Source organism: Nansenia antarctica (assembly GCF_963989245.1).
Source record: "Nansenia antarctica genome assembly, chromosome: 13".
In the NCBI taxonomy this organism is placed as follows: Eukaryota; Metazoa; Chordata; class Actinopteri; order Argentiniformes; family Microstomatidae; genus Nansenia; species Nansenia antarctica.
In genome coordinates this window covers 16286427-16298766 of record NC_137683.1, presented here as the reverse complement: position 1 = coordinate 16298766, position 12340 = coordinate 16286427, and positions in this window count along the sequence as shown.

Sequence of the window (12340 nt, the reverse complement as noted above, 5' to 3'; positions counted from 1 at the left end):
TGACAGCATAGTAAGAGAGCGAAAGCCAAACATGTATTCCATTGCTGCATCATTGTGACACGGTCTGGTGAAAACGTCCCCACGTATAGGGCAAGGTCATTGAAAAGTGGAAATGAAAGTGCAGATTGTAAGCAGATTGTAAGCTTGTAAGCTTTCAAAGAATGTGTCATACATTGAAAATAGATGAAGAAGATTGAATGTTTGAATGTCGGTACACCTCAAACCGAATACCGGAGAAAATCGCTGTGAAAACAGACGTGTTTGCTACCATGGTGTTACATCCACATGTGTCCTTGTTGTGTTTCCTTCCATTCTGTGTTCTCCTCTGTCATTCTACATCCAGGTGTCGTTAATTGGCCAATCTATTCCCTCAATCATCATTCCATTGAATCACCCAATACCCATTCTCCAATCAGAGGGCTGCCCGTCTGTTTAAATGTTCCTCCTTGTCTCCCATTGTTAGTCGACTGTTTGGTTGTGTTTTTGTTTGTTAGTTTGTCGACTCGTAGCTTTAGGTTATTTGTGTTCTTTAGTACGTACTTTCCATTTTCCATTTAGTAGTTTGTTTAGAGATAAGATTAAGTTTGGTTGTTTGTTTATTTTCTATTAGTATTGTCACACACTAGCCATAGGAAACAGGCGTAGGTGAGATACCCTTGGGTATACATTACATCACGTAGCCTCATCTATGTTAAATACAGTAGGCAAAGGAGCGGCTGTCATTATGTAGAATTGTACACTGGTAGGGTCTCACTTTATTCTTTTGTTTCTTTGGGTTGACACCGCTCATTAGTCTGCCTGTTGTCCTATGGCTTGTGTTTTTGTACCTCACCACCATTTGTTAATTAAATCATTGCACTGTAGTTCGTTCGTGTTGTGCCTTTTATTTATGAGTATTTCCCTCCCACATTACAAGTGGCAACAACCCGACGGCTTGTGGCTCTGTTCGAAGGCCTTGGCTCGAAATCGAGTCACACTCGAAAACGAGCCATAGGGGTAGAAAAGGGAATTGGGATTGGGCCTTTACGTTACGGCTCCCCCTACACCCCCTAGACGTAGAGCCAGAAGATCTGGGAGTTCGTAACACATGGTGTTGGTAGCTATTAGCAGCCAAGAAAGAACATCGCTATGAACATCTAACTGCATGTTAAGCACATCACAACATACTGATAGAACATCAACATGCTAAAAACACATAACTATACATAATTAGATGATCACACAGTCCCTTTGCTTTTCAAATATGTCCTAAAATGTACGTTTGTTTACAAGCCATGTATCACTAACCCAGTAGCTTACGAAGCAGGACGGCAGATGATTAGAAGTATTTAGTGATCCTAAACTGTTGTTTGTTATATTGAGTGGGCTCTTCAACACTAAAACTTTCGTAATATGAAAAAAACAGACGACATTTTCTTTTTAAAAAGAAGCTTTTTGGTCATTTGCGTGACTTGAGAATTGTCGACATGCAGACCTTTTCACCAGACCGTGTCACATTTATTCCATTGTTGCACAATGTCATTGCCTGACAGACATTGCATTTCACAGTTCATATTACTGAGCCTTTTACTGTATAGGGGAACCTGATTGTGGCTACAACAAGTACACAAGGAGCCACTGATAGAAAGCCACAAACAACACACAACTGACACCAGTGTCAATAACCTCCTTTCACCCCCCGGAAAACCACAATCTATCACTTCCTGAAATAGCACTGCAGCCCTTACATATGCAACACATTGTTTTCTCTTCCTTCTTTTCGCACAAAGGGAGGAAAACGCGAGGCACGTCAATCCCCACGCCTGTGGTTGCACAGAAGAGGAGGAGGGGGAAAACATTATCCTGGGCTCCTTAGTATGCTATTTTAGTAAGGTGCCTCTAAGTTGGGAGCCATGGCAACACATTCTCATGCGCCCATCCTCTAGACACACGCGTGCACCAACGCACGTGTGCACATACTCATGCGCGTGTATCGACACACACAAACACACACACATGCATGCATCCCCCCTCCACTGAAGATTATAACACTCATGCACAGAGGACATTTCAGTCGGTGTACTCATTACACTGACGGCATGTACTATATACAGTATCTAGCTGTAAAATGCTACTTGTAGATGTAGGTTCCAGTTGTCATTACTCACCTTTAACAGCTATTGACTTGAGTGGTTTACAGAAAAACATCTGTACACTCAAGAGGTGTGACACTGCCGTAGAATTAACACTAACGTACTCTACAACCCCTTGGTTTAATTGCTTTTAAATAGCGGGGGGTTGTATCTATGTGCATAGGATCTCTCCACGGTATCGTAATTTCACCCTTGAGAAATAAGATGTCATGCAGCTCCAAAAGTGTTTACTCAAGCAAGCAAGTTTAATGTCCAAGCAAAATAGGATCATACAGTACAGTATGAGTGCATACTGGTTAAAGAGAGGCAGCTCAAATACAACTAAATGGCTGAGAGACCCAACAGGTGTGGTGACCTGGAGATGGGGGTGGTTAACAACGACAGCCTTCCTGTCCACCACACGAGTGACAGATACTGAAGCAGTTTCAGAGGCGTCGCTGCTGAGGCCCCTCACTCATTGTTCCCATAGGGTGACTAGACAGACCTGTTTGATTTGCCTTATCATTGATCACAATTCCTTAGAACTGTATTAGAGAAATAGAAGAGCGGGGGGTAGAGTGTGTGTGTGTGTGTGTGTATGTGTGTGTGTGTGTGTGTATGTGTATGTGTGTGTGTGTGTGTGTGTGTGTGTGTGTGTGTGTGTGTGTGTGTGTGTGTGTGTGTGTGTGTGTGTGTGCGTGCGTGCGTGCGTGCGTGTGTGTGTGTGTGTGTGCGTTCATGCCTGGTGGTGGCGGGGGGGGGGGGGTGGTTAGGGCTCAGCCTGCACCAGAAGGGTTGTCTTTGGCGACTGGTGGTGTGGGGATGGAACGCACTGCAGCAGAAGTGTACGAAGCCTTTCCCTTTCCCTGGCTGCTCCTGCTGCAGAGCTGTGGGCAGACACACTCAATGACAGGACTCCACAGCAGCAGTCTGAGACACACAGGGCTACGGGGAGAAACAAGGACAGAGAGAGAGAGAAAGAGAGAGAGAGAGAGAGAGAGAGAGAGAGAGAGAGAGAGAGAGAGAGAGAGAGAGAGAGAGAGAGAGAGAGAGAGAGAGACACAAAGAGAGACAGAGAGAGAGGTGTAGAGGAAGGAAAGGAAAGGAGTAGAGGAAGGAAATGGAAAAGGAAGACAGTAAGAGAGAGAGAGGGGGGGAGAGAGAGAGACAGAGTGGAAGAGAAAACTCTATACATCTCACCATCACTCAGTAAGAGCAGGATGATGCCACTACTCCCCCAACCACAGGGCTTTCACACACCGCCAAAGCTCCGTGCCAGTTCCCGTTCCTGTTCTGGAACCTCCGAACCTCTGTGCTGTCTGGCAAACCAGCCCGCATTCATAGCAGTTTAAGCGGAGCCAACAGCATCATCAACGTTGGGTGACGAAGGGGTGGGATAAACACAAATGTCACAACAAGATGGCAGCTACTTCACTGGAAATGAGGATAATATCTTCCACTACAGTATCTGAAAACACTATTTTCTATAAAAAATAAAAATAAAGACACTTTCTAAACACGTTCTCTTACTAAACAGCTATTCCGTTACTGGAATAGAATTGGCTTACGAAGTTCACGTTCGCTGAGCATGAGAGAATGATGAAACTTTTGATAAATTTGTAATCACTAATGATTCGATTTAGATTAGATTACATTTTGTCTCTTTCCTTCTTGCTGGTCTTCACAGCCTAGAATATGACACACCCACTGACGACATCACGGTTCTAGTTTTTGGCTTACATTGAGAACACCACATTTTTGGTTTCAGCTGCGAACCAACTTTTCTGATTACACACACACTCTACCTTTCTTTATGTTATTCTTTTGTTAATAAATACTTTGTCAGTTTACTTGGTTGTGTGCATCTCCCTATTTTGTCATAACCGTGCGGTCCAGTTTGTAACAAGTAGTAAGACCCAACAACTAAGATACAAACACAGATCTACAGTATAACCTGAGAACATAGCCTTTACCTCTATCGCTCAATAGATTAATTCAACTGTACTTTGCTGAAATCTGTTCTTCAAAAGCTTTTGTGGGACGCATCATTTCCTACCACAAACAAATCACTCTGCAATGCTCAACCTCGCAGTCCTTTGAGGTATTGAAACCTAACCTTTCTGAAATTCTCTGAATTCAGGAAGCTATATCATAACTAGTACAGTAACGACAATCGAGAATGAATAAGGTAGCGAACAAGAGTGCAATTATTTTCGCCAAGCTGTGGCGTAGTTTCAGTTCCTTGTCTTTCCCTGTTTGGAGCCTTGTTCTCTCCATGGTGGTCTCCTGTCTGAACATTGAACATTTCTTCTTTTATTCACAGTTTGACTTGTTTTCCTAACCAGATTTTGACGGGATGATTTCCTCCTCCAAAACACCCTCTCCATAGAGAGAAGGATGCTGTCGAATATCTCTCCTCAGGACGATCTCATTGTTCTGCTACCGCTTCAACCCCCCCCTCCAGTAGATTGGCATGGGGTCATGCCATCTTATTACTTGACGTGCCCTGAAGCGGGGCACATTCCCACTGTGCCAGCTTATTGTCTGCCCGACGGCCTGGAGACGGAGGCACACCGAGTGCCCGGAGGGGCGACACCTCCGTTTATCACACAGGTGATAGGACAATCTTCCTCTATTAGGAAGGAACAAGTCCCTCTCCCATCTCCCTTTCCCTTTCACACACCTTGTCTCTCAGCTCTTGCCACAAAATAATCAGAGATAAAATAATATATATTTTAATCTCAACTAAGCTCTATCTCCTCTCTGACTCTCTGGGGTCATTTCCATAGCTCTCTGCAATCGCGGATGGATGGATGGGTCAGGGGCCTGGGCTTTCACGAGCCCGCAATTGCTTTGGAGTTATTTCCGTTGCCTGGTGACGCCTGTCTAGGACTATCGATTGGCCCAGGTTAGGGGGGCGGGATGGTGGGCTGCAGGGAGAAAGGGAGGCTAATCCACATTGAGTCAGTCGACTCTATATCAGAACACACACACACACACACACACACACACACACACACACACACACACACACACACACACAAACTGGTGTCCTAGTATTTCTCCAGGCAACAATAACAACCGAGCGAATGAAAACAAACCATAAATCGAAAACGAAAATGAAATTGTCCAAACAATATCAATGCATCACAGTGCTTTTTGGCGACCCAGGGACAATTTGCTCTCTCCAAATGTCATGGCGCGACGTGGCGGAGGCACAAACCACCAGGATAAACGGCCTTGGCTCCCGAGTGTGTGTTTTGTCCTGATTGCGGGTGGTCCACGCGGTGGTGCATGCTAACGTGAGCCAGGGAATATGGCCGGTGGGGAGGGCTGAATGACGGTGTTACTGCAGTGCTGATTGCTGCTGCTGCGGGCATGACGTCATCAGTGCTCCCTCACACCTCACAAACACAGACACACACACATAAATCCTGATACACACTGACTTATGCACACATGCCCACGCACACACACATAAATCCTGATACACACTGACTTATGCACACATGCCCATGCACACGCACACACACACACACATGCACGAACGCACGCACGCATGAACACAAACCACACACGCAAACACACAATGTCCTGCCACATACAAACACACACAATGAAATCCATGATGATATTGATAATGCCATGAGGAGCCAATCTCGATAACAGCAGTAAATACCCGAAGCTGACGAGCCATTGATTGTTCCATATTCTCCCCAGCATTGGGGGAGACACTTTGATTCATGTTTGCAATGATAATAGCCAAGCGGCCCTGCTGTGAAGAACCAGAGGAATAATGCATCCCATAATGCATCCCATTACTCCACCAATGTCTATAACCAAGCGTCTAACGTCTAGATGTCTCTCTTCTAAATCGCTAGATCACTCTACAGAGGTCACCACCCTACTGTAACTTTCAGGAAGTTGCACCAGGCGGCTGTAGCGTGACAGCCCAGCTGGGACAGATATAGGCCTCCAGAGAGGCTGTGTGTGTGTACGTTTCTGACAGTTTCTATTTACAGAGCGCAGGCAGGGTAGGGGCTGCGGGAAAGGGCCACACTTCCTGCCCCTAGGCCCCATACAGAGTGAGGTCTATCTGGGGCAGGCAGGCAGGGTACTGCTACCGCCGCTAACGGAGATTAGCGACTAGCAGCAGCAGGGGGAGGAAGGGTGCGGGAGAGAGAGGGGGAGAGGGAATAGAGAGAGAGAGAGCAAAGGGATGGAAAGAGAGACGGGGAAAGAGGGAGGAAGACAGATTGTGGGAGGTGGCGAAAAAACAGATGATGATGGAAAACGGGGAGACAGAACAGAGATCACATTCAAAAATGAATGGACAGTCCGAAAAGTATTTGAGGGAGAGGTGACACATGACACTTGTCACAACATACACACAACAAGAGGAAGTGTCTTCAACTGTTTTCTTGCTAGTGCCAGCCCTGCCGCTACTGTAGAAGATGCTGTATAGATCTGAAAGGTCTGAGAGGTGAAACCGGTTGGAGCTCAGCGGAGTCACATGCTCATGTTATGACAACGACCTCCAGGCTATATGTAACTATGTATCATGGTGTCAGGCTATGCAGTGTGTGAACGCCTGAATGATTTCACTGCTTTATACAGATGCTTCCTGTTCAACCTCTATACTTTGCCAGATGTAAAAACGAGCTACATAACAAATGCCGGAAGTCTGTGTGTGTGTGTGTGTGTGTGTGTGTGTGTGTGTGTGTGTGTGTGTGTGTGTGTGTGTGTGTGTATGCGTACGTGTGTGCATGCGTGTGTGTGTGTCTGTGTGTGTGTCTGCCTGTGTGCATATGTGGGTGTGTCTGTGTGTGTGCCTGCCTGTGTGCACGTGTGTGTGTGTGTGTGTGTGTGTGTGCCTGCGTGCGTGTGTGCGTCATGTGTCATGTACATCATTAATAACAGACTAAGATCTACTTGTGTTACTCTCTCCTTGCTTCATTGACATCTGTTCTTCGTGAACCCCCTCCTTCAGACAATCTGTCGAAGTACATTTCACACAGAACACGACCATTACATAAGAACAGTGGGTCTTATATAGGTTTTGTTATCTCCACCCCACACACACATTCCTTTCTCTGAGGTGAGTGGGATTAGGCGACAGGCCACAGCCACAGATACACATCGCGTGAGAGAGCCACAGGGAGTGACAGAGAGTGACAGGTGGACTGAGGTAGAACACGTCGCGTCTTACTGGAACAGCCCAGGAGGCCGATGCCAAGCACCTTTCGTTTCTTCCTCCCTGCAGGAAGCGCTCCTCTGCTCTCTGCGGTGCTGATTTCAGAGTTTCACTTCCTTCTAGGCTACCTGCTGCTCTTCAGCCAGCCGTCATTAAACTCCACAATGCAAATGATACCAGGCCTGTCTATTGGCTACGGGCAGAGGAGGACACCGCCGCAGCCAGGGGATGATCCACCTGGTACTGCTGATGGCCTGGAGGCTGTCCTCAAACGCCCCTGGCTGCTCAGCCTAGGCATTGTGAGAAGGGACATGCACAGTTTCACAATCACACACATTTGAATTTCATTGCAGTCAACAGAGTGGGGGAGACCAGGTAGGGGAGTGTAGACAACTAAAATATGTTTCCATCATATTTGGCAGAGACTTTCAGCTATGAGATGTTACATTGTAGTAGTAGGAGAGAGAGAGAGAGAGAGAGAGAGAGAGAGAGAGAGAGAGAGAGAGAGAGAGAGAGAGAGAGAGAGAGAGAGAGAGAGAGAGAGATGAGCCATGGTCATCACAAACACATACTCACGACATGATGTCAATCTCACTGCAGGACCCAAGAACAAGTCCAGAACAAGTCTCTGACCTCTGCTTTTATATCCTCCTAAAAACCACAGGATTGAAACTAGGAGCTGAGGCAACTAACCATCATTCATTTATTGAAACTGAACTGATGACATCACAGTTTTGACATCTCAAGACATTCCACAGAACTCACAGCCATGTCCCTTCCGGGAGATGCTAAACTTAAGACAATGGAAACTTTCCCTCTTCAGGAGACTACACATTTTGTTTTAAAATGCAATTAACTCTAGAGAAATAGACCAGACCAGTATTATTTTTGTATTACTCTAGAGCAGTGGTCACCAACCTTTTTAAGCCCAAGATCCCTGACCTCAGCCTTGGTGAAGGCAAGATCTACCTATTGAAGCGTTGAGAGAAAAAGACAGCCAAGATTGTACTTCAAACTTAATGTCTTTTATTTGCCTGTATTTTAATTACATGCAATGCTTTGGTCCAACGTTAAAATGGATGCAATTCTTTTTAATAAAGACTGTAACTAGCATATCAGGCGGCTGTCTTGCTTTAAGAATTGTACATAACTGAAATTCACTTCAAAGTTTGATTATGTAGCTAATTTCATTACAACACAAAAAATAAAGGCATGAGGAATGTATGAGGAAATGATTTTGTGCAAAGTAACGTTAGCCAACAACCACAAACTGACATTCTTGGCATTTTGACACTTGACTGACTTATTATTATTCTTACTTATTAACATTGACAAACATATTTACAATTAGCATTTTATAAAGTAGAACTGTAATGTGTACTTTCTCAGTCAGTGCTAAGTGCAGTCATCTTATGCAGCATCACTTTTCACATCAAAACAGTTACTGTGACTCAAGTCAGTGTGATGGCTGACTGGATACTGTCTATAAGTGCTGTCGTTTGGCTCATAGCTACTGACAGCCAGTCTGTGAGGTGTGAGGTGAGGTGTCAGTAAGGCGGCTCCTGTACTTTGTAATCGATTATTTTCATCAGTGAAAATGACATTTCACATACTGTAGATACGTGGAAAAGTAGGCACTCACTCTTAGTGCACATGCAGTGAGGAGAGGAAAGTCCCCAAAAGTCACTGTCCCTTGATCTGGCTATATATCATAGATATGTCATTTTGTAAATCAACCATCTCCATGTCAACTCCGCTTGGCAAAGTAAATACTTGCTGGAATTTGGCTGCTACCTGCTCTATATCAATAGGCACGAATGGGTTTGAGACAAATGCAGCGATATCTCCCATGACCTCTAACTCACCAAAACACCGATTGAACTCCGTTGCCAGTTTGTCCAGATGAGCACAGTACTGCTCAGGGTGAAAAGCATCATTGTCTTCCAAGGCCTGTGCCATTGTCTCCAGGTTGGGAAAGTGTGTCAGCCTCCCATTCTTTAGGTGTGTGGTCCAAACACCCAGCTTGGCCTTGAACCCGTTCACTGCGCTTATCATGTGGGGAAGGTGTCGGTCTTTTCCCTGCAGCTCGTAGTTGAGTGCTTTCAGTTTTGCGGTTATGTCTGTCAGAACCCCCAGGTCCAGTAGCCACACATCGTCTGACAGTTCCTTGTGCTCCTCGTTCCTTGTCGACAGGAACGTCTTGATCTCGGGCAGCGTGTCGACAAATCGCTGCAGCACTTTGCCGCGACTCAACCACCGCACATCAGCATGGAGAAGCAGGTCTCTGTATGCAGCATCGAGCTCGTCCAATAACGCTTTAAATAAGTGTTGCTTTTGTTAAGGTAGCACTAGCAAAAGAGTCAAGTGTGGCAGAACCCCAGAACAGACGGACACAAGAGGCAAACTAACAATAAAAGGATTTATTAAAATGATGGACAAAAGAATAAACCTACTCTAACGGGGCCTAAGTGGGGGGAATGTGTGGATGCCAGAGAACTGGATAATGTAAATGAGGTGTGAGTGGGACTGTACTCTATGTGTCTGGGTGTGAGTGTCTAGCGTGCAAAACTAGTGTGGTGTAGATATGTGGATGAGTGAAGTGTTGAAATATGTACGTGTACTAACCAGTCCAGAGCAGAGAGGGGGAATAGTCGGCAGGCAGGCAGACGGGGGGGTTAGGCAGGAGGAGTAGGCGGCAGGCAGGCAGGGGGTTAGGCAGGAGGAGTAGGCGGCAGGCAGGCAGGGGCATAGGCAGGAGGGGTGGTCGTTAGGCAGGCAGGGACATAGGCAGGAGACGTAGTCGATAGGCAGGCAGGGGGTCTAGGCAGGGGGAGGCAGGTTCCTTCGGGGAGCGAGGATCAACAAAGAAAACAACTAAGGTTAGCAAAATAACAAACAAACAAAACTCTGAAGTGAAACTACTTGAACGAGAATAGACAACAGGGAGAGCCAAACAACTAACCACATGGGTCAAAATAATCAAGCGTCGGAGGAAGGTTTCTGGGGCTTCTTATAGGGCTGCCTCCTCCTGAGTTGATAGCTGGACCCAGCTGTCTCCACTTGAGCCTGATGAGGCTCAACGAGCGCCAACGAGGCAGGAGGGGGCGGAGCCGATGAGGGATTCACAACAGTACCCCCCCCCTTAGGGGAGGCACCTGACGACCGTCCTGGAGCGTCCGGGTGGGCCTGATAGAAATCCTCCAGGAGTGTGGGGTCGGCGAGGTAGGACGGGGGCACCCAGCTCCGGTCTTCGGGGCCGTAACCCACCCAGTCCACCAGATACTGGAACCCCCGTCCCCTACGGCGGACAGCCAGTAGGCGGTCAACCGTCCACACCTGGTCGCCATCCTTCAGGACCCGGGGAGGTGGGGGGGCTGGAACGGGGGGGGACAGGGGGCTAGTGGAAACAGGCTTGAGGAGGGACACGTGAAATACTGGGTGGACCTTGAGAGCAGGGGGAAGGTTTAATCGAACCGCTGCAGGGTTAATAATCCGGTCAATAGTGTAGGGCCCAACATAACGGGGATTTAGCTTACGGGAGGAGGTCTGGGCGGTCTGGAGGGGCAGGTCCCGGGCCAACAGCCAGACCTTCTGGCCGGGACGATAGGCCGGGGCTGGCACCCTCCGCCGGTCGGCACAGCGACGGGACCGCTCAGTGGCCCGCAGCAGAGCGGTCCGGGTGGTCCTCCAGATGCGCCGACACCGGCGGAGGTGGACCCTGGTGGACGGGACTGCCACCTCCAGCTCCTGTTGGGGAAAGAGAGGAGGTTGATAGCCCAAGGAGCATTCAAAAGGGGACATACCCGTGGCGGAGCTCTCCATGGTGTTGATGGCATACTCCACCCATGGTAGGTACTTGGCCCAGGAGGCGGGGTTGCTGGTGGTGACACAACGCAGGGCTGCCTCCAGGGCCTGGTTGGTCCGCTCGGCCTGTCCGTTGGACTGCGGATGGTATCCAGAGGTGAGGCTGACCGAGGCCCCAATTCCCTTACAGAAGGCCTGCCACACCTTGGAGATGAACTGGGGGCCCCGGTCGGACACAATGTTGTGGGGAATGCCGTGAAGCCTCACCACATGGAGCGTGAGGAGGTCAGCAGTCTCGGCCGCGGAGGGGAGCTTGGGAAGGGCGACAAAGTGGACAGCCTTGGAAAACCTGTCCACAATGGTTAGGATGGTGTCCTTACCCTTGGATAAGGGGAGCCCCGTCACGAAGTCTAAAGCGATGTGGGACCAAGGACGACCGGGGATAGGGAGGGGACATAGGAGGCCCGAAGGAGGACGATGGGAGGCCTTACTCCGGGAGCAGATGGTGCAGGCACCCACAAACTCCTTAACGTCCCCCCGGAGTGTGGGCCACCAAAAACGTCGGCTGATAAACTCCGCTGTCCGGTGGGAGCCAGGGTGGCAGGCAAAGTGACTAGAGTGCCCCCACTCTAGCACTTGCGGCCGGACAGTGGAGGGAACAAAAAGTCTGTGCCGGGGTCCGGTACCTGGGTCCGGCTCGGCACGCTGGGCCTGTCTGACCACCGACTCGATGGCCCAGGTGACGACACCTACCACCCGGGTAGGGGGGAGGATGGTGTCTTGGGTCACCGGCATATCCGGGGACTCCCCCGGGAACAGCCGGGAGAGGGCGTCCGCCCTGACGTTCTTTGACCCCGGGCGGTAGGTGAGGGTGAAGTCGAATCGGCTGAAGAACAGGGCCCAGCGTGCCTGTCTAGGGTTAAGCCTTTTTGCCGTCCTCATATAGGTCAAGTTCTTGTGGTCAGACCACACAAGGAACGGCAGCTTAGCCCCCTCCAGCCAGTGTCTCCACTCTCCGAGGGCAGCGTGGATGGCCAGCAACTCCTTGTTGCCCACATCGTAGTTCCTCTCGGCAGGGTCAAACCGGCGAGAGTAGTAGGCACACGGGTGGACCTTCTGGTCCTCCTCCGACCGCTGGGTGAGAACGGCCCCGACGCCCGTGTCTGAAGCGTCTACCTCCACGATGAACTGCCTGGCTGGATCCGGGTGGGCCAACACCGGCGCGGTCGTA